Raw genomic sequence first — 19,649 nt, forward strand, 5'->3', positions numbered from 1 at the left:
GAGCACTGGAATGGGGTCAGCACCACGAGCTGAGACGGTACTTTGAAGACAGCGGGCTGATAGCACTAAAAACAACGTTACCAGTTTCACGTTACCTGGTAAAATATGGCTCCTGGAGACTTTATGACATTTGTGGGTCATGTTATATTTCTACTAGAGGCCCAGTGCACAAATTTGTGCATGGGTGGGGTGCGTCCAGCCCACCCTGATGGAGGCCAATCGGGCCGAGCCAGCATGGGGGCGGGGGGGGGGAGAGAGGGGAGGCAGGAGGTTGGCCGCCAGCCCTGCCCCCAATTGGGACCCCATCAGGGCCGGACCAGCTGGGGTGGGGACTGTGGGAGGTTGTGGGGGGTGGGGGGCACGATTGGGCCAGTTAGCCGCTGCAGTGCACATCATAGCGACCAGTCATCCCAGTTGTTCCGATCATTCTGGTCGTTCTGTTGTTCTGATTGCTTGGCTTTTATATATATAGATTGGGCAGCGCTGCTCTCTACATGGGGTAGGAGATAATGGGAGTGAGGTTCCTCATGCAGGCCCTGCCCCAGGACCTGGTCAGGTGGAGGGGGCAGGGCAGGGCAGGGACAGGGCAGGGACAGGGCAAGGTCAGCCTCTGGCATTCTCCACACAGGGACCCTCTGGGCTGCACGTCAATGGGGTGGTTTCGGCCGGGACTGTAAGAAAATGCCGAGAGTTCCTCAAACTCTCTCCCGCAGCAAGAATTTGTTTATGTGAGAACAGATTAATGCGCGTTTGTTCGTCGTTGGCTAATTACCGCAGTCTGTTCCGCAGCTTAGTTCAAAAGTCCCCGAGTGGAAATCCACGCTTCCAGTTATCCTCACGCACATAAAATATAATAGACACATTATTTTGGAAATTAGCTGTGTTTTTATGAAAGCCCTCGGCAGATACAACAGGAACAGCATTTGTTTTCACATTCCGCAGAATTTAGCAACGTGAGCTTCGTCCTCCGTCATGTGGACTGAAAACGCGTTCTAATCTAACGGTGGATGAGGACGCTACCTCTGCCCCGCCCCGGTGACGGCAGATTTCTATATGCAGGCAGGCAGGCAGGCAGGCAGGTAGATGGACACGTAGATTTACATATGGCAACTGACCAAACTGCCCACTTTAAGTCAGTGTGGTTTCCTGTAGTTCATTTGCACTTCCGTGAGCTGTAAAGATTGCAATGTGAACACACAAACAAGTCGAGAGGCTAACATCACAGCGACCGGTACAAATGCTGCTCTCTCGCCACATTTCGTCACGAGTTTCCCACCTAAAACTGTCTGTGAAGTTGACATCTCCTCTGAGCTCAACCCCCACGGCAGCTTGCCGGTGCAGCTCGGACTATGTCACTGCGCACAGACGTGTAAGTAGCATGGGCGGTTCACGTGCTTCACATTTACAGGAGGCACCCTCCCGTCCGCACGGGCCTCACGGACACTCGCTACAGCGGCAGGCGCCGCGGGCTGGAAGCGCTGGCGAGGACGTGGGGACGCGGGAGCCGCTCCTCGGTCAGACCACCAGTTCATGGTGCCCAGGGAGCCGTCAAGGTCACCCAGACACAAGAAGGCTCCTCGCAGACTTTTTGTGGCGACAAGGCGACCGGGAGTCCTTACTGGGAAAGAGAACGAGTCAACAGGGAGGGGTTCGCTAGGGCATCGCCAGCGGCCAGCAGCGGCCGGGAGAGATGCTCTTAGGAGCTCGGGGAGAGCCTGCCGTGGGCACGTTCATTTCCCTCCGGGCCACGGTGCTCTCTGCTGTGAGCGGCTGACCTACAGGGTCCACATCAACCAACTCCACTGCCCTCTGGCCTAGCGTCACTGGCCAATGAGAGTGAGAGGCGCTCACCCACCCACGGGGGATGGGGGGAATGGGGAGGCCGGTGTGTCCAGGTGCACACACACCTCCCGTCCTGTCAGTCATCTCGGGGCCCAGGAGTGTTCAGAGCTCAGCGGCCACCAGCCCTCGGTCACTGCATGGCCCCTTGTGCTGTGTTTTCCTCTCCTCACACCTTTGTGAATCTTTGTGAATAAACCTTCCTTGAATTATCCTGACCCTGAGAAGAATTTGACAATATCTAGGAAAGTTGAATATAGGCATTTTCTAGGACACAGAGACACCACTTCTGGTTATAAAGCTAGAGAACTGTCACATACATGTACCAGGAGAGCTCTGCGTGTGCGTGTGCGTGTGTGTGTGTGTGTGTATGTGTGTGTGTGTGTGTATGTGTGTGTGTGTTCTGGAAATGTCCTGAATGCAGTAGCTACTGGGCCAATTTATTTTCCCAAAGGAATCAGAAACATTAGAAAAGATGCTACCAATTAAATCACTTCAATCCAATAACTCCAGGCCGCTGGCCCAGAACATTCCATTTGCTCTGGGTAATGGGCGGCAGGGAATCCACGGTCTCTAAAGTCGGAGCGGGAGTTATTTTGGGAAGAGAACACAGTTCCTGCACTTGGGCCTGAGGTGGGATCTCGCCGCCACCTGGGCGGGTCCATCGTTCCGCCTGCAAGCAGCAGCGCGCCTTATTGTGCCGATCACGCCGGCGCGCAGCTGCACGCCACGCAGAGCGGAGATAAATGAATGTGAAGTGGGGCCGTTTGCTTAAAATAACTCGGTTCCGATTTTAATGGTCTCATTTAATGAAGGCAAATTGACATCAATACAGATGCACATTATGCCTGAGAACATGTATCAGGGATCCCACTCAAAATGCTGCCCAGTGTTTTCCTAATCTTAGTGTGACGTTTGGTCACTCGTCCTTTCCTGTGACGCCGCCTCCGTGAGTTTGGGTGGCACATGCGCTACATACAGCGCCCTCAGAATTACCATAGCCAGCCAGGGCTGACCTGCCTCAGGTATGCCAGAAGCCGAGCAAGTGAGTTTTTAAAAATATATATTTTTATTGATGTCAGAGAGGAAGGGTGAGAGAGAAAGAAACATCAATGATGAGAGTGAATCACTGATTGGCTGCCTCCTGCACATCCTCCACTGGGGATGGAGCCCACAACCCGGGCCTGTGCCCCCACCTGGAATTGAACTGACTGCCTGGTTCATAGGTCGATACTGAGCCATGCCAGTTGGGCAACAGTTAATATGTTTTTGTTTGATCCACTTTTCCTTGCTTCTGGGTGGGCTCACAGAACTCATCTGCAGAGAGAGTTGTGGGCCGTGAACTGTTTGTGGTCCACGCTGGCCATGTGGCGCTTCGCACACCCCGTCTCTGGTTGGGAAGCTGACAGGGGCGGGCGGGGGACAGAAGCCAGGCTGACCCGCGCCTGGAAGCTCCCCGCGGCTGCTCTGAGCGGGGCGCACCGCTCAGCCTGTGCCTCCTCCTTTGGAAACGATCTGCACCAACAGCACAAAGGCTGGCACTCATCGTGTTGGCTTGTTTTTTCCAATTGGAATGAAAATATTGGCATTTATTCATCACCTATTTATGTTCAACTACCCCAATGGGTAAACGTTAAATAGTTAAAAGTAGTGTGCTCAGCCATAGCAATACCTAAAAGGGTCTGATTCTTGTTATGCTCGGATACGGAAAATGGTCATGAGTCCTGCATCGGGCCAAGGCGAGAAAACTTCCCCTGCGAGGTCCTTTGGCCAATGACAATGCACTGCGCCCCAGGGCGCCCCCTGTGCCTTCGGGGTTTCCAATCCTTCAGCCAATGACAACGCACTGTGCCCTAGGGCACCCCTGTGCCTGCGGGGGGGGGGGGGGGGGAGGGTTCCCAATCCTTCAGCCAATGACAACGCACTGCGCCCCAGGGCGCCCCCTGTGCCTGCGGGGGTTCGCAGTCCGGCCACCCCTCCGAACGGCGGCTTTCTGCCCGTGCGCTCAAGGACGCTCACAACATGCACCCCTGGCATTCAGTCGGCGCTGACCTCTTCCCTTAGATGGTCAACTAAAAAGTGACAACGGCCAACACAACAATAGCCGTCTGGTGAGAATGAATCAAAATTATAGCTATTTTTTTCTGTCAGGTAGGGAAAAACTGCAATATATTTTTGGTGGGCTGCAGGATTTGGCAATTTGTTTATGTGCCGTGAGATGAGGAAGGTAGGAGACAGCTGCTTCGGTAGAATACTAGCTCCACCTTTAGAATGTGTGTCCTGGGGTGAGCTGTGCGACCACTCTGAATCGTGATCTGCTCACCGACGAGGCAGGAAGCATATCTACTGCAGGTGGGGACGATGAAAGAAGAAAGCTCTCGGTGACGTGAGACCATCGTCACTGTTTTCACAGGTGAGAAGACAGCGCTCCCAGGCAGGGTACCTGGCCCACAGTTGGCGCGAGGAGGCAGGGCTCTGAGCCCCGCCACCGGCTCTGGGCCTGCGCTCACATCAGGAGGCAGGCTCACTCCCCAGTGCTCCTCCCCCAGCGCCACACCCTCTGCATCCACTCATCCCTTCGCACAGGGACCAACCACTCATCCAGCGCCTCATGCGCCCAGCTCTGTGCGAGACGTGGAGGCTAACTCATGGAGGACAATGCAGTAATTCACGGCCCTTGCTCTTAATAAGCTCACTGCTTAATGGGGAGGCATCCCGTTAACCAAATGCTCAGTGCAGTGTGATAAGTGCCGACAACACTCCCTGCACAGGGCACGGGGCACGCGGGAGGGAGAGGCCCACGCCTGCCTGGGAGCTGTGGGAAGGGGGTCACGGGAGGAAAAGTGGAGAAGGCAGTGCTTACGGGTGATTTTAAACGATGAGCAGACCCCACGGTGTGGACGGGGTCCAGGCAGCAGAAGCCACTGGGAGAAGGCCTCAGTGATGGGAAGCAGCGAGGCCTGTGCCCAGGAGGGCGTACATGGACCAGTGTGGCATCTGGAAGACTCTCAGAGGTTCCGCAGGGCGGGAGGCGGGACAGCGATGGGAGAGGAGACTGGGGAAGCAGAGCTGGAGGGGGAGGTCAGGGGGAACCTGTGAGCTGAGGAGTCTGTCCCTCATCTCGGCTCTCGTGATAGAAGAACATCCTTTTCTAGAAAGATCGCTCTGGCCGCCTCGACAGAACTGCTGTCTCCCCAAAAGGGTGGGCATGCAGGGGGAACGGTCCGGCCATGTGTCCTGCAGCCACGGCTCGGCCCACGCAGCTTCTGCCCCCATCGTTCAGCAATAATGCCCTCCTCTGGGGACTCTTCCCCATGTGGTTTAAGTCCCTGATCCCACACCCGCAGCCACGGGGTGGGCATACGCTTCAGGCCAATCCCTACCCTTCTGTCCTTCGGACCGTGGCCTGGGTGTTCATGGCACCAACGGCCGAGCCGTCGGAACTTACTGCAGCTCATTGCTGCCCGTTCCCGGGAAGGCGGGCTGCTGGGCATGGAGAACCGACAGATGAGGGTCTTCAGGCCCAGGCAGTCCCGCTGCTGTGATGGAGAGCCCACCGAGAGACGGCACGTGACAGAAGAGGGCGGCGCCCCTGGCACAGGCCAGACCTGGAGGCAGGATGCCACTGGGCATCTGTATTCATGCCAGCACGTGTTTGTACGTGGGCTGAGCTGGGGTCCTTTAAGCAGCAACCTAAAGCGTTGTAAACACTATTAGAGGAAAACATCTTGGAATTGCATAAAAGTATGTCTCTGGAATCATAGCTGTCCACTAATTAGAAGGCATTTATGTGAATTTGGACAACTTGACTTAATCTAGAGCTTCAGAATCATGTGTAATTGTAGTGCTTTTGTTGTTGTACGGAGTTACATTGCTGTATAGTGTTCAGTAGAAAAAGTCTGCAATATGATTTTATCTAATGAATAGAGGCCCAGGGCACTCTGTTTTTTCAGACTATGAAAAAATATTAGACATGTGCAATTGGAAGAAAAAGTTGATATAATTTCAAATCTGCTTTACAAATATGTTTAAATATCCATTTACTAAATACACAAAAATGGGCATTTATTGACACTATTTTTGAATAACACCACGAAACAGAAACCATTTCAAAACTATAGAATGGAGAGCAGCCATCTTTAAGAACGGTGAGATTTAAAGGACAAAATTTGCATAAACAAATGCACTATTTTTTTTTTTCCGGAAAAATGTCTTGAATTTAAAAATATATATATGATACATCCAAATAGTTCACATGAGGGACTCATGGCATATGAACAAAGTGCTTTTCAATACTGTGACAATTTTATTTGAGGAGAGATTTTATTGAGGCTTTCGCTTAAGAAGCATCTCATAGCATATTAACCTCCAGTATCCGAAAACCCTCAGCTCCTCACACTACTGCGGTCCCGCATTCCAGCGCACCTTGCATGTCCCCACATCTGTGCCTCCCCCTACAACTCACTGGTTTTCACAAGCTGTTAATGCGCTAGATTCTAGACCCGCTCCTGCGTGTCCCCTAACAAGGACCTCTCGCTGATGTGCTCGGTATGGGGCCAGTATTCTCAGTGACACAGGCCCCGAGGTTCAGAGATGCAAATAAAAGCTGGGAACGGGTGTTGCGCCCACTCTTCGGCAAGTGTTGATTAGCTACCGAAAGCCCACAGTCACGGGATGAGGACATGCAGGGTCTGAGCTTCTGTCAAGATGCCTCTTGTATCGACGTGCGGGCAAGCCCCGGGGGGCCAGAGGGCCACAGGAAGGGCGTGCTCCTCAGGGCCCGCTCTCCCCCTGACCCACTACTAACGTTGCCTTTTCTCTTAAACGGTGGGAGCTGCGTTTCCTGAGTGTATGTACCTCTCACCACATGCGTCTTTCTAACACGACCCGGCATGGAGAAGCACTGTTCTCCGCTGACTATCTAACTTACACTAAAAAGAGAACTTGGCCCTGTGTCAAAGTTATTTCCCCAACTCCGACCGCGCTGTCAGAAGCAGGGAAAAGCGACGACCTTTACAGAAGGGTCTTCCTCCCGAGGAGAGAGGGCCTGACTGAGGAGCAGGGCTCCAGAGCAGCCGCGGCGAAGGTGCTCTCGCTACCCAGGCGGAGCGCCGAGAGGGAACTCCGCTGTAACTGCTCTGCTGGGACTCAGCATCACCAGCCTTCAAGGCCACTGTCTCACAAATCTCCGTGGAAAGATGCTGCCGCTGGGAATCAGAGTTTCCTTTTCTTTTTCGTGTCCTCTCAAAAATCAAAACAAATTCTAACTTCGATGGGAAAGCCACACGGCACAGGGACCATTTCCTTCCTCCGGCCCCCACGGTGGGGGACACGGTTGCTGGGGACAGCATGGCTCATGCCTGCTGCCCACACGTTATCGCCTGCCTCCTGGTCGCTGTCCTCTGAGGGCTGGGGGGACGTAGACATCTGTCCTGCTTGCCGCAGACACCGCTAACCAACGCGGCTTCAGACACGGGGCCCCGCGCGGCCACCGCCAAGCCACCCCAGCTCATCCCTGGCTGAAGTGACATCACGCAGCGGAGCATCAGAGAGAATCGGGTGCAGATGGAGACTTGGGAAGAGTCCCCACGTCCAGTGCCTCCTTCCTCGCTCCGCCCCCTCCCTGCAGCAGAAAGGGCGGGACGAGGTGTCGGGAAGTTGTACTTTAGGTCTTATCTCTTGGCTTCAATGTCTTTATTTCTGAAGTTAAAGTGCTGAATTCAATGAGCTAGGGGGTTCTTCCCAACCCCCATTCTGTGACTGTGCCTGCATCTGTGGGGTCGGCAAACTGAAAGGCTTTCTTTCTCTCATAATTGCTAAATGTAAGTGGCAGCGAACTGAAGTATCGTCTCCCTCATATTGTTGCTATTGTTCTAACATCCTCCGGAAAGAACCCTTCCCATCGGGAGTCCTTCCCGCCCCTGCAGTGACAACAGGCGATAGGCCAGGCATCGGCCTGGGCTCCAAATGGTGATATGGCCTAGTGACCTCTCCTCTCAGGCGTCACAGGTCCTAACTGAGTCCCCCCCGCTCCCAGAACCCCTGCCTCAGGTGATGGACCGCCCTCTCTCTTGCTGTGTGAACACTGGCTGTGGCCTACGGGGCACCCAAGGGCTTGGGTGATGCTGTTTTATGAAGCCCCCTGCCTCTCCTGTCTGTCTGAGCCATTCTGTCCTTCCACCTCATGTCCTTCTGTCACCCAGCCCCTCACTCAGACCTTTCCCTCTGACCAGAGCCCTTTCCTCGCCTCATCATCCAGGCTGCACAGGCCGCACGGCCTGGGAAGCCTAACTCCCTCCCAGAGGCGAGGGGGGGTGTCGGGGGAGCGGGGGGACATCTGGTTGTGACAGCATTACCGCCTCGTACAGGACAACAAGCCACAGGACTCGGGGAACTGACGCCAGCTTTGTCCAGACCTGGCTGGACTTCGGCTTCCTTTTCATGAAAAGGTGGACGAAGGCGAGGTCCAGCTCTTGCCGTGGAAACAAGGCCCCGCCGGCTCGCAGGGCGCGGCTACACAGCGGGCAGGGTGCGCGGGAGACACTGCGGCGGGCGGAGGTGGCGGAGCTGCGACCACGATCAAATGATAAGCATATTCCCTTCGCTCCTGGGTTATGGTTGTGAAAATGTCTTTGGAATTGAAGAACAAAGTCTCAAGGGCGACGTTTGCGACAGGGTCAAGATAAAGGAAACGCTTTATTTCCCTTTTGGGAGCTTCGGGAGAGAATAATCTGGCCAAGTGTGAAACAACAGGGTTATTCTTGTCTAAAAGATTGATCTGGAAACTCAAGCGAAAGGGGACCACGCTGGATATTTATTGTTAAGGATTATACCTTCTCTACGTAAAGTTTTCCTATCGATGATAAAACCGACTTAGGTATTCTGTACACTTCTCCTTGGTTTGCTCTTATTGTGATATATTACCAGAACAGCAAGCCGTGAGTGTTTTAATAAGAGAGGGTAATGGCCTATCAGTTCATTGGGCATAACTACAAAGCGATAAATTAGAGCTAGACATAAAGCAGCATTTTGTTTCTTAAAAATAGGAAAAAACATAATTTGGAATATGTCATACACTGAGTACACGCTTAGACTGTCTATAGTCCTCGAGAGAAAATAAACCACGTGGTTCCAGTGCTCTTTAAAGGTGTGCCATTAGCCAGGCATTTTACACAAACCACTTAAATTCCCCTTTGCAGCACCCAAAGTGCGGGCTTCACACCACGGCGATTCCCTTTGTGGGTGCGATACCATACGCCCACACGGAGCCTTACGACACGCCAACTGTGCACATGCGGAGGGAACACATCATACATGCTTTACATGCCATGAAAAACCTCTCCAAATGGCAGAGCCAATGCTTATTCCAACGGCAAAGGCCTACCTGCCGAGGTGTGCACGGTGCACCGCCAAACAAGGCCCTTCTTGTCAAAGCCCACAACGTAAGGAAGAAGGAACGATCGGGAAACGAGGTTCGGGATCCTGAGAGGCATGCCCACACTGACGCACGCACGTCACGTGACGTTAATGAAAGACGTCTGTGAAGTTTTCTTTAACATTCCCAACAGAACCCGTACACTGAGTGACCAGATTATTATGACCACCCCATCAGGACTTCACTGACACTTCCAAAAATACTGAATATTGAAAACTTCCTAAGCAAATACTCTCAAGGTTTTATTATTATTTGCATAACTAATTCACTTCATTGTGAATGGGGTGGTCATAATAATCTGGCCACTCAGTGTATGTCCAAGAGGTGTTCCTCCCCAAGTGCCTCCCTTAGAAGGAACTCTGAGTGTTTGAGCGGCCCTACCACTGTGTGACATATTCGGGGTGAGCTCTTCTAGAGTCACTTCCAGTCTTTAGCATGGTTTTCAAAGCTCCGCAGTGGACACACTTACCCACTGGGATTGGAGTTGAGGCAAAAGTTATTTCACCTGAGATCTAATGAACCACACGCCTGACAAATGTGGGTAATCCAAACTGTTGCCAAAAAATGACAGTGAAATTAAAAACTACTGAAACCCCTCCTTTTTCATGACTCTGAATGAAACTACAAAACAAACACTCTATGGGCTTCGTGGGTGAAGGCTGCTGCCGGGACTGGATCTGTGGTTGTCAATCTGGTTTCTTTCCGACTCATTTCGATGGAAAAAGTGGAAGCGCCCCACCTAGTCTGAGACGAAGAGGATTAGGATGTCACTGAAAATGGAGTCCATTCCCTGCCAACCTCGCCTCTATTCATCACCCGAGGACAAGGGCACCGGAGAGGAAACCACTGCGCTCAGCCTCTCAGCGGCCATCAGCACCGAGAGGAACGCGCACACCAGCTACTCCTCGGAGCCGTGAATCTCCTTTACAGCTCCCTGCCCGGAGCCACGCTGCCCGTGCGAACAGCTCTACGTGACAGCAAACTTATCACCCCAAACAGGCCATTACCTCTTTAGACAGCGCTTGCTACCAGGAAGTTTCTCCTTAAATCGTCCAGCTTGCTCCCCCGTCAGCTTCTGCCTCTTGCCGTTTTATCTCGGAGAGGTGAGGGGCCATACATTGCACCCCTCTCCTTCATGGCAGTCCTTTCAATATTAGAAGGCAGGTGCCATATCTCGCCTCGTCTCTTCTGGGCCAGGTTAAATTGCTTGTATTACATCCCTATGCATGGTGTATTCATGGGTGTACTCATTCGAGTAAATATTAATGAGCTTATAATATGCACCCAGCCCACTCTCTCATCACGAGAGATATTGAATGAAGCAAATAAGATCGATCCAGTGCATCTCTCAAAAATTCCAGGTGGGGAATTCCAGGTGGGGAGACCGAGAATGAGCAAATAAGATAACTTGAGCTCATGACAAGTCTTCTGAATAAAACAAACCATGTGTAAGACAGAGAGTTCCTGAAAGAAGTGAAGTGTCTGGGGAGGGGGCCCTCGCCTGAGGGGCGAGGAGAAGCCACCATAGCAAAGGCACGTGCCACGGGGAGTGGCAGACTGCTCCGGGACACCGTGACCACGTATGTGAAGACATAGCTGATGTGTTGGGAGCATAAAACACTCCATTCACACAGACACCTGCTTCTTCAGTGTTACAGCGGGTAGCTGTGCTACAAAGGGAGGAATTGTGATAAACTTCATTTTACATAATTCACATAAAAATAAATCAATATAAGTCAATATACTTAAAGTACTATTACTACACTATCGATGAGAACACAACCATCCTCTTACAGTTTCCTTAAATATCTCTGCATCCTGTAAGTCACTGCTTCTGGCTCCGTACATGCCTGTCCTTGTTTCTCCAAACGTGTGTCCCTCTGGGGGCTGCTGTCCGCGCCACGGGCACATGCACCCTGAGATACAGTGGCCGGACCTTGGTGTGACAAGGCCTGGTGAGTCGGCACAGTCAACAGGGGGAGTGGACCCCAGAACGTGTAGCGCTAAACTCACACTCAATGTATCTCCACGTCAATTTCCCTTCAGCCAGAACCCCAAACTGCCAGGCACCACTCCGCCTCCCCTGACAGCAGGGAAGGGAGGGTGGGGTGGGGGGGTGGGAGTCAGAGTAGAAAGAGGCAGCCCCGTTAGCTAACGGCGGTAAAACAGCTCAACTCGGCACATTTCCTAAAGGCGCGTGGCCATGCCACACCCTGCCAGGCCATCCCAGGCTGCGGAGGGGGGCATGCCGAGGAGCGGCCGTGGGCTTCCTGCAAACCCACGTCTGCACAGACAGAAGCAAGGCCCCTGGGACCAGCCGGCGCCTGGGTCACCTCTCCCTGAGTTCGTCACCGACAGCGTTACCCAGCGAGAGCAGGGAGCCGCTGGCCAGGACCTGCCCGGGTCCTCACGGTAACAGGGCGCAGGGAGGTGGCTGTTGGCCGCGAGCCCAGGCGCCAGCACGTTCGCTGAGGCGGCGGCGAGGACGGTTCCCACCGGAGGTCAGTGTGTGGAAAGCGTGGCGGATGGAGCCTGCCGGATGCTGGTATGCGGTCCCCACAGCTGTGCAGCTTTGTCTGCGGCTTCAGAAGGAAGTAAGATGGTTGCTCACGTACAGAAAGTGTTGCGGGTTTTGTCTTAAGACTATGCAGGTCTTAGACCATTGTATTCGGAAAGATGAAGCAAACTAACCCGCACAACGGCTTGCTTGGTGCGAGCCATTGTTGTCGAGGTTTTAGGCTAAATCGAAGGAAGTGTGTTTTCATAAGAAAGCTTTAAAATACATAAGGAAGGAATCATCTCGTCTGAGGCTAAGTGAAGATTCAGAGATGTAAGACCATGTATCCATCTTTGCATATTGGTGATTGTCAATCACAGAACTCAGTGGGCATGAACACGGAGTGAAAGGTCAAAGGCGGACAGTGATGCTGGATAACTTGGCAATAATTTCCTTTTATTAGCAGGAACCCTCACTTGAAAGAGCGTATATGTTCACTGGAAGGTATGTTTTATAATTACCTAAAAGGTAGAGTTTACTTTGATGGATTTTACACACACACACACACACACACACACACATACACACACACATACACACACACACACACACACACACATTTAAATTATGTGAGTGCATACTCAAGAGCCTTAGAAGCAACTGAAACAGAAAATAACAGGGCTATGAAGCAGCTCACATAGTGGATAGATGCTGATGTAAGCAGAAGTCACACATAAACTTTCTATGAAATGTTGAAGTCGGCTCAGTGTTGTCATCCACACTCGAAACGCAGCTGCTGGGGAGAACCCAGGGCGGGCTGGGTGATCACGGAGACAGACTATCGTTCACTCCGGCTCTGCAAACCACGCGAGAGTCTGGCTGGACAAGGCTGATTCAGACCGTAAACCACAATCCACCTATATTAGTGCAGACAGGAAACTCGCGAGACCTGGGTCCACCCGCCGCGAAGCACGTTTTAACTGGTGAAAGCAGTGGGTCAGGATAGTCTGGAGTCAGAGAAGCCTATTTTTGAGCGACGTGCAGAAATGTGAGAAACCAGAGCCACGTGCAGAAACATTTAAAGCTGGGTTTTCCATTTGTCAGCCTCTAAACCACAGTAGCACAGCCCGATTCATGGAAAACAGGATTCAAGGAAAGATTTTTTTTTTAGTGGGTCAATGGTGTAGAAAATTTGGTATCATCTGACCAGACTTAGAAATAGAGTGTTTATGATTTTAGAATAACTAGAAGCCTGGTGCACGAATTTGTGCACAGGTGGAATCCCTCGGCCTGGCCGGCGATTGGGGCCAATTGTGGCTGGCCGGCCAGGGAGAGGGACTATGGGAGGTTGGCCAGCCACAGGAGGTTGACTATGGGAGCGCACTGAACACCAGGGGACAGCTCCTGCGTCAAGCGTCTGCCCCATGGTGGTCAGTGCATGTCATAGCTACAGGAGGGTCATCCGGTCATCTGATCATCCAGTCATAATGGTCGCTTAGACTTTTATATATATAGATATAGAGCTCGTCACTACTGTAACTCGCTTGATGAGTTAGAGCCAAAATGTATGTAATGACTCATCAGATGAGAAGAACACTTTCTCTAACCCAGTTTTCAGGTGAGAGGCCATTTGGTGTTCACTCTTGCTGAAAAAAGACCAAATGTACTAAACTGGCCCCCAAACTGTAAAATATTAAGAAAGTATAATAAAATATATAATTTAAAAGAAATTGTGAAATGTAAATGTAAAATCAATCACTTAATTGGTTAACAATGTGAAAGCAATGTAAACAAGCAGAGAACCAAAAGAATCTATGACACCCAGGGTTTCACTGCACCACACGGCCCCGGAGTGCTTGACCACTAGCCCTCCTGGGGACTAAAAGCTACGCCGTCTGTCTCTCTCAGGTCCTACCTGCCTCGACTGCCCAGGGCTTGGCCCACAGCAGGTACTCAATAGATATTTGTCAAATGAGGAAATGAAGCCTCCCATTTACCCTAAGCCCTGATTTAAAATGTACCAGATGAACTTCTTATGCCCTTTACTGAATTCATTTAAAAATCTGTAAATTGCAAACGTACCAACTGATCTGAAGGAACAGAACGGATCGGCTCTGGCATCAACTTGCATTATCACCGATGGTTCTGAGATGCAGAGACAGGAAACAAGACAGAGCCCTGAGCCTCAGGCCGGCGAGGCCACGCCTCACACAGCGGCACGTCCCATGTTCCCCAGGAGATACAGTGAGGCTTTTCCAGCGCTGAGCTTTCTGAGCACGGAGGGGACTGAATGCATAGTTTCAGTATATTATCTTTTATCCTCTCCCTTCAGTAAAGGCCAGTTTCTATAAAACAGAGGACCTGAGACCCTTAACTAAGGTTAAACGTAGGCTATGTCTCTTCAGGCTCAACTAGCAATAAAGTATTTATTTTATAATATACTAGAGGCCCGGTGCACAAAGTTCATGCACCGGGGGAGGGGGGATGTCCCTCAGCCGGGCCTGCGCCCTCTTGCAGTCCAGGACCCCTCGCTCCTTACCGCCCGCCTGCTCGCTCCTTACCACTCGAATCACTGCTCCTTAACGGCAGGCTCCTTACCGTGCGGCTCACTGCTCCTTAGCACTGCCACGGAGGCAGGAGAGGCCCCGCCACCGCTGCTGCGCTCGCCAGCCATGAGCCCGGCTTCTGGCTGAGGGCGCTCCCCCTGTGGGAGCGCACTGACCAGCAGGGAGCAGCTCCAGCGTTGAGCGTCTGCCCCCTGGTGGTCAGGGCGCATCATAGCGACCGGTCGCTCTGCCATAACGGTCGCTTAGGCTTTTATTATATAGATATTGTACACGATGCTTCCTGTTGTTCTTCTGGGGGCTGATGGAGAATCAAACCAGAGTTTAATTTAGGAGGAGCACCGTGTACATTGAGAGGCACTGTTTTTAGGTAAGGAGGGCATTTGGGCCGTGTTGGCATGGTCCAAAGTTCCTTCGTTCACAATCACCCATCACAGGAAAAATACTATTTGGTGAATAAAAATTTCAGTAGTATGAACATTTTAATATTAAATGCAAAGAGCCATTCTATAATAGCAATGATAAACTAAAAAAAGCAAGACACCTTTAGTTAAATGTGTCACCATAATCATTCACTCCACTAGGTTGAGAATCCTGTGGGGCTCATGTACATATATTAATGTCAATATGCTATGAATCATAGTAAACTACAAGCTGAAAACATAGGCCGCGTGAAGGTAGAAGATTAATTTTTAATCGGCCCCACATGTGTCGGCTCTATCTCTGAACTCAAAGGCCAGAAAAATTTCCAAATTTCCCTAATAATATAACAAAGTTTCTCAATGTATAACACACTGACTCTCTAATTCTGTAGACAGAAGACAGACAGATAGACAGATACATATATCATATCTTTCTCCTTAAAAAATCACCAAAAAGTCTATCCAATACTGTTTAAAAAGCATCACTCCAAAAAAGTAAAGTATTAGCCCTTATTTATTAAAATGTTTCCTGTCATTACTTTATTTAAAAAGGAACCAGCCATTAAGATAGTTCTATTGGTATAGTTTTACTTAGAGAAGAAATATTAAAAATTAAGTCTGTGATCATTTTATTATCATTCATATATGTGGCTTTTAAAAACAATTATTATCACTTAATCTCTTATTTCAACATTATAATATTCATTAATTTTAATGTAAAAGTGTGAATAGTGATATTGCAACTCATCCACACTAATATGTGTAAACATCCAAAATCATGTTCATAAACTTTCCTAATATAAAAAAAAAAGTCTCAGAATTTTAATCCACTAACCCTATGCTTTTCCTCATGCCATTTATAACTCACGAGGACAGTCTAAATTTAGTACTTAAATAGTTAAATGAATGTAAGTCCCACCTTAGGTAAAGTTCCAAAAACAATGTCATAAAATAATTCAAAGCACTCAATTTAGTTACCATGGTGACAGTGCTATCCAATAGTTTAGGGATAGGAAATAGTTCATTGTTAACTATAATTTTATAAAGAAAATGATCACCAATATTTATCTTTTAAAGAGCAAACTGACTTCTGACATCTGTGCTGGACAAGGAGGAGAAAGGCCATGTCTGGGTCAAAAGACATTGCCCAACATTTCCCTTAAAACATGTCTGTGACACGTGAAAGCCTTTGCTGTATATCTGGTCCCCATCTGATGGATGACTCCTGAACGTTGAAGTGATTTTTGGTGCATTTAATGGCATCGAGGGTTTGCGTGGGATCTAATCTATCTCACCGATGATTTCATGCCCAAACAAGTACCAGTGACCCCTCGAGGTGGTCTCCAGTGATCTCTAAACACATGACAACGTATGCTTCCCTGTTAGTGACCAGATCACATCATTTCATAGCAGTATATCGAGATCAATTAAACAGTTTCTTGCCTATAAAACTTACTCTGGGCTAAGACACGCACATACCGTATTTGCTGAGTAAATGAAAGTGATGGTTAAATAATATGACTTCCTGCCACTAAAATTTAGAAAATGCTGATGCGGGACCCATCTTTAATGACTCCGTGTTTTATTGAGTATCTACTATGGCCTGGGCACTGCACTAGGTACTGGCAACCAGTGGGAAACCAGGCATGTGCCCTCGGGGAGTATGGCGCCCAGCTAATGAAGTTGTCCATCAGGCAACGTTAGCTTATTTCAACCATTACCTGGAACGCTACTCTTGTAAGTCATCATTCTTATTGATTGATTGATAATCAGTTTCATGTACATAAGTAATGCATTTAGATCGGGGGAGCCTCTCAGGTAGCAAGGCCAGGCCCAGCATGTTTCTCTGGAAGCTGAGTCTGAGTCAGGCTCCCATTTGTACTGTAAATGCCTTTGCTGCACCTTAAACTAGCTTTCGTACTTTCGCTTCGTCACTGCCTAATTACCTTCTGGAATATACTAATAACATTGGGCTTCTGACCCAGTGGCATCGAGACTTTGAGGCCAAGCCCTGTGTACTAATGAGAGATAATAATCCCTATCAGCTTCTCTTTATACAAACTCTCCTTGGAAGACAGTGTGGTTGGCAGGGGGTGGGACCAAAGATAGTTGCTGGTAAAATTTGGAAGCCTGTGCCTGCAATATTTCTTGATAAAGTTTTCCCCAAATAATCCAATTATAGAAATTACCTATGAAGGTTTCCTATCATCTGTACAAGTCTCTTCACTACTTTTTAGGGAAGTTTCTAATTTCTTAATGTACATGGACATAAACGTAATATACACAAAAATGTAAATGTAAATATACACAAAATATTCTTAATCATACTCCCCTTGCTGCTTTTTTCCCAAATTTTTTAAGAAAAACTGGTAGATACAAAAATGTTCAATTGTAGCTCACTCAGATTAGGCATATATTATTTTTTCAAAAAGCGAAAAGACTGGTCGAATAAGAAAAAAGAACTGGAAATAAGCAAGTTCTTCACAGACAAGAGTAAGTGGGAATGACAGATATCTCCTTCCCTTCTGATCTTCAATTCAATATGATTAATTTTTCTTTTCTTTTTTTTTTAATTGAATTACAGAGAGAAAGAGAGGGAGGGGTGGGATGGAGAAAGGAGAGAGAGAGAGACCCATATGAGGGAGAAACATCAGTTGGCTGCCTCTCACACGTTCCCCACACAGGGATCGTACCTGCAACCTAGATAATGTGCCCTGACTGGGAATCGAACCCACCACCCTTTGGTGTACAGGACGGTGTTCTAACCAACAGAGCCACACTGGCCAGAGAAAGATGATTAATTTCTGTTGCTGTATATTTGCAATAGTAGCAATCGGGTATTCCATTATTGGAAATATCTACTTAGATTTATGAACCTATATTTATAGAATGAAGGTGTTTTAATAACACATTTATTAGTTGACCAATGTTGCCCCTAGATCTCGGTGAACCTCTCAGAGACCCACATAGAGAGTAAGAACAGTGTCCTTTGGTGGGCAGGTAATAGTTACCAGGCTGTCTGCTAGCTGCTTTGCAAATATTCTCTGCATTTAAAAAACAAATAAGCAAAAATGCACACAGGCAGTGCAGGGACATGAGAGCGAGCACAGCGACCGCCGCCTGAGGTTCGGGCACTGAGCTAGAGGAGAGGCACCGAGGACGCCGACGCCTCGTCGCAGACAGGTCGTCTCACGCGCCTCGAGCTCCCTGTGATGAGCCTCTTTCGTGCAGCCGTGCAGCCTACTCCCTTCCACGGTGAGTCACGAAGAAAGAACCTCCGTTCATCAGTTTACGTCGTTCACTATATTCCACAAATGGGTGAGATCGTGTGATATTTACCTTTCTCGGGCTGGCTTATTTCGCTGAGCGTAAACTGATGAACAAAAGTCGATCCAAAGACATAGAAGCATCGAACAGACTGTCAAACCTTAGAGGGAAGGCAGGGGAGCATGGGAGTTGAGGGGAGAGGGGGTAAGGGATCAAGCAAAGGAATTGTACGCATGCAGATACGCAGAACCAAATGGGCACAGACACTGGGGGGGGGGGGCGAGGGCATGTGCTGGGGGAGAGGGGAGCTGCTGGGGAGAGGTCAATGGGGGAAAAAGGAGATTTATGTAATACTTTCAATAATAAAGACTTTAAATTAAAAAAAAAAAAGAACCTAAAAGATCACACAAAATTTTCTATATACTCTCAGGTGGAGACATATTTTCAGGTAAGATTTCAATCACTTGCAAATTATAATGTTTAGTCTCAGAGTAATAATAAAACCTAGTGGAAGAATATTTTCTGCTGAACACCTAATTTTCTTCTGCATATGGAATTCCTGACAATGAACTTATTGAGGATTAGGTTTCATACTTCCCCGTTTTCCAGCTTTGAAATGATATTAAAAATAAATCTGGGACATCTCGCCAGCTTCGGAGACAACGTGTCAGGTATTAACTTTACCGCGGGAAACAGCAGGGCCCTGCCCTCCGTGACGGGCTAACTATCGCATTTATCTCCGCCGGGCCCCGCACACACTCATTAGTCTCTGGCCTGTCTCTTTATTGAACACAAAAGGCATTCTTCTCGCTGACAATGGGCTGACTGGGAAGCCAACGTCATGAAAATTAAATCTCATAAAATAAGGATTAGCAAACTCGAAACTAATAATATGCCATGGACTCGACATCTTTTTGGCTCTGATTTATTATTCCCAAGTAATATCTTGCAGCCGTTTGCCGACAAGGCACCCCACGAGGGCACACTCAGAGGGCTCGCCCTAAGGCCGGAGGGTGTGTGGCGAGGTCGGAGCCCAGCACCCAAGCAGCTGAGCCATCGGGAGCCCACCTGCCTTTCGTCGGCGTGGACAGTGGGCCGCGTGTCCTGCTTGTCCAGGGCCGCCCCGAGCATCGCGGTGCCCGTGGTTCAGGGCACACTGCCCCTCGGCATCCTTCTCGGCAGGACCCTTCCTCGGCGCCTCCGCCCCTGCTCTCCCCGGCTCTGCTCTCGGGTGCCTCTCGGGTTCCCGCAGGTTCTCTTTGGAAATCAGAAAGTCGGTGAGTAAATGAAATGGGTGATGCAGAAGCTGGGGTTCTCGTGTAGAGATTGCCCAGGCGCTGGGCAGGCCTCTGTTGAAGAAAATGGCAAAGGAAGGGTGTCAGCCCAGGGCCGAGGGCGGCCGCGGGCCTGGGCTCCTGCGTCGGCAGGACAGGCCCCGCGGTCCACGCTACCAGGCTGTCGGCATCTCTTTATTACACCAGGTTCCGATGACGAAGAATCGGAGCGGAGGGGAGGGGGGATGGCCCTGGAGGCAGCAGTGGGCTTTAGAGTCCGGGAAAGGGGGTGACACGGGACATACGGGGGAGCAGCAGGCAGGGACTCAAGGGCAGGACTGTCTGCGGCTC

The 19,649-nt window shown here is 49.8% G+C and overlaps 1 protein-coding gene across 1 annotated transcript in view; it reads right to left on the reverse strand.

Moving 5' to 3' along the window:
• The window catches only part of PACRG (parkin coregulated), a 303,333-nt gene that overhangs the window by 195,929 nt on the left and 87,755 nt on the right, over positions 1 to 19,649 (reverse strand). The window lies entirely within an intron of this gene.

This window comes from Myotis myotis, unplaced genomic scaffold (genome assembly GCF_014108235.1).
Source record: "Myotis myotis isolate mMyoMyo1 unplaced genomic scaffold, mMyoMyo1.p scaffold_m19_p_7, whole genome shotgun sequence".
Taxonomy (NCBI): Eukaryota; Metazoa; Chordata; class Mammalia; order Chiroptera; family Vespertilionidae; genus Myotis; species Myotis myotis.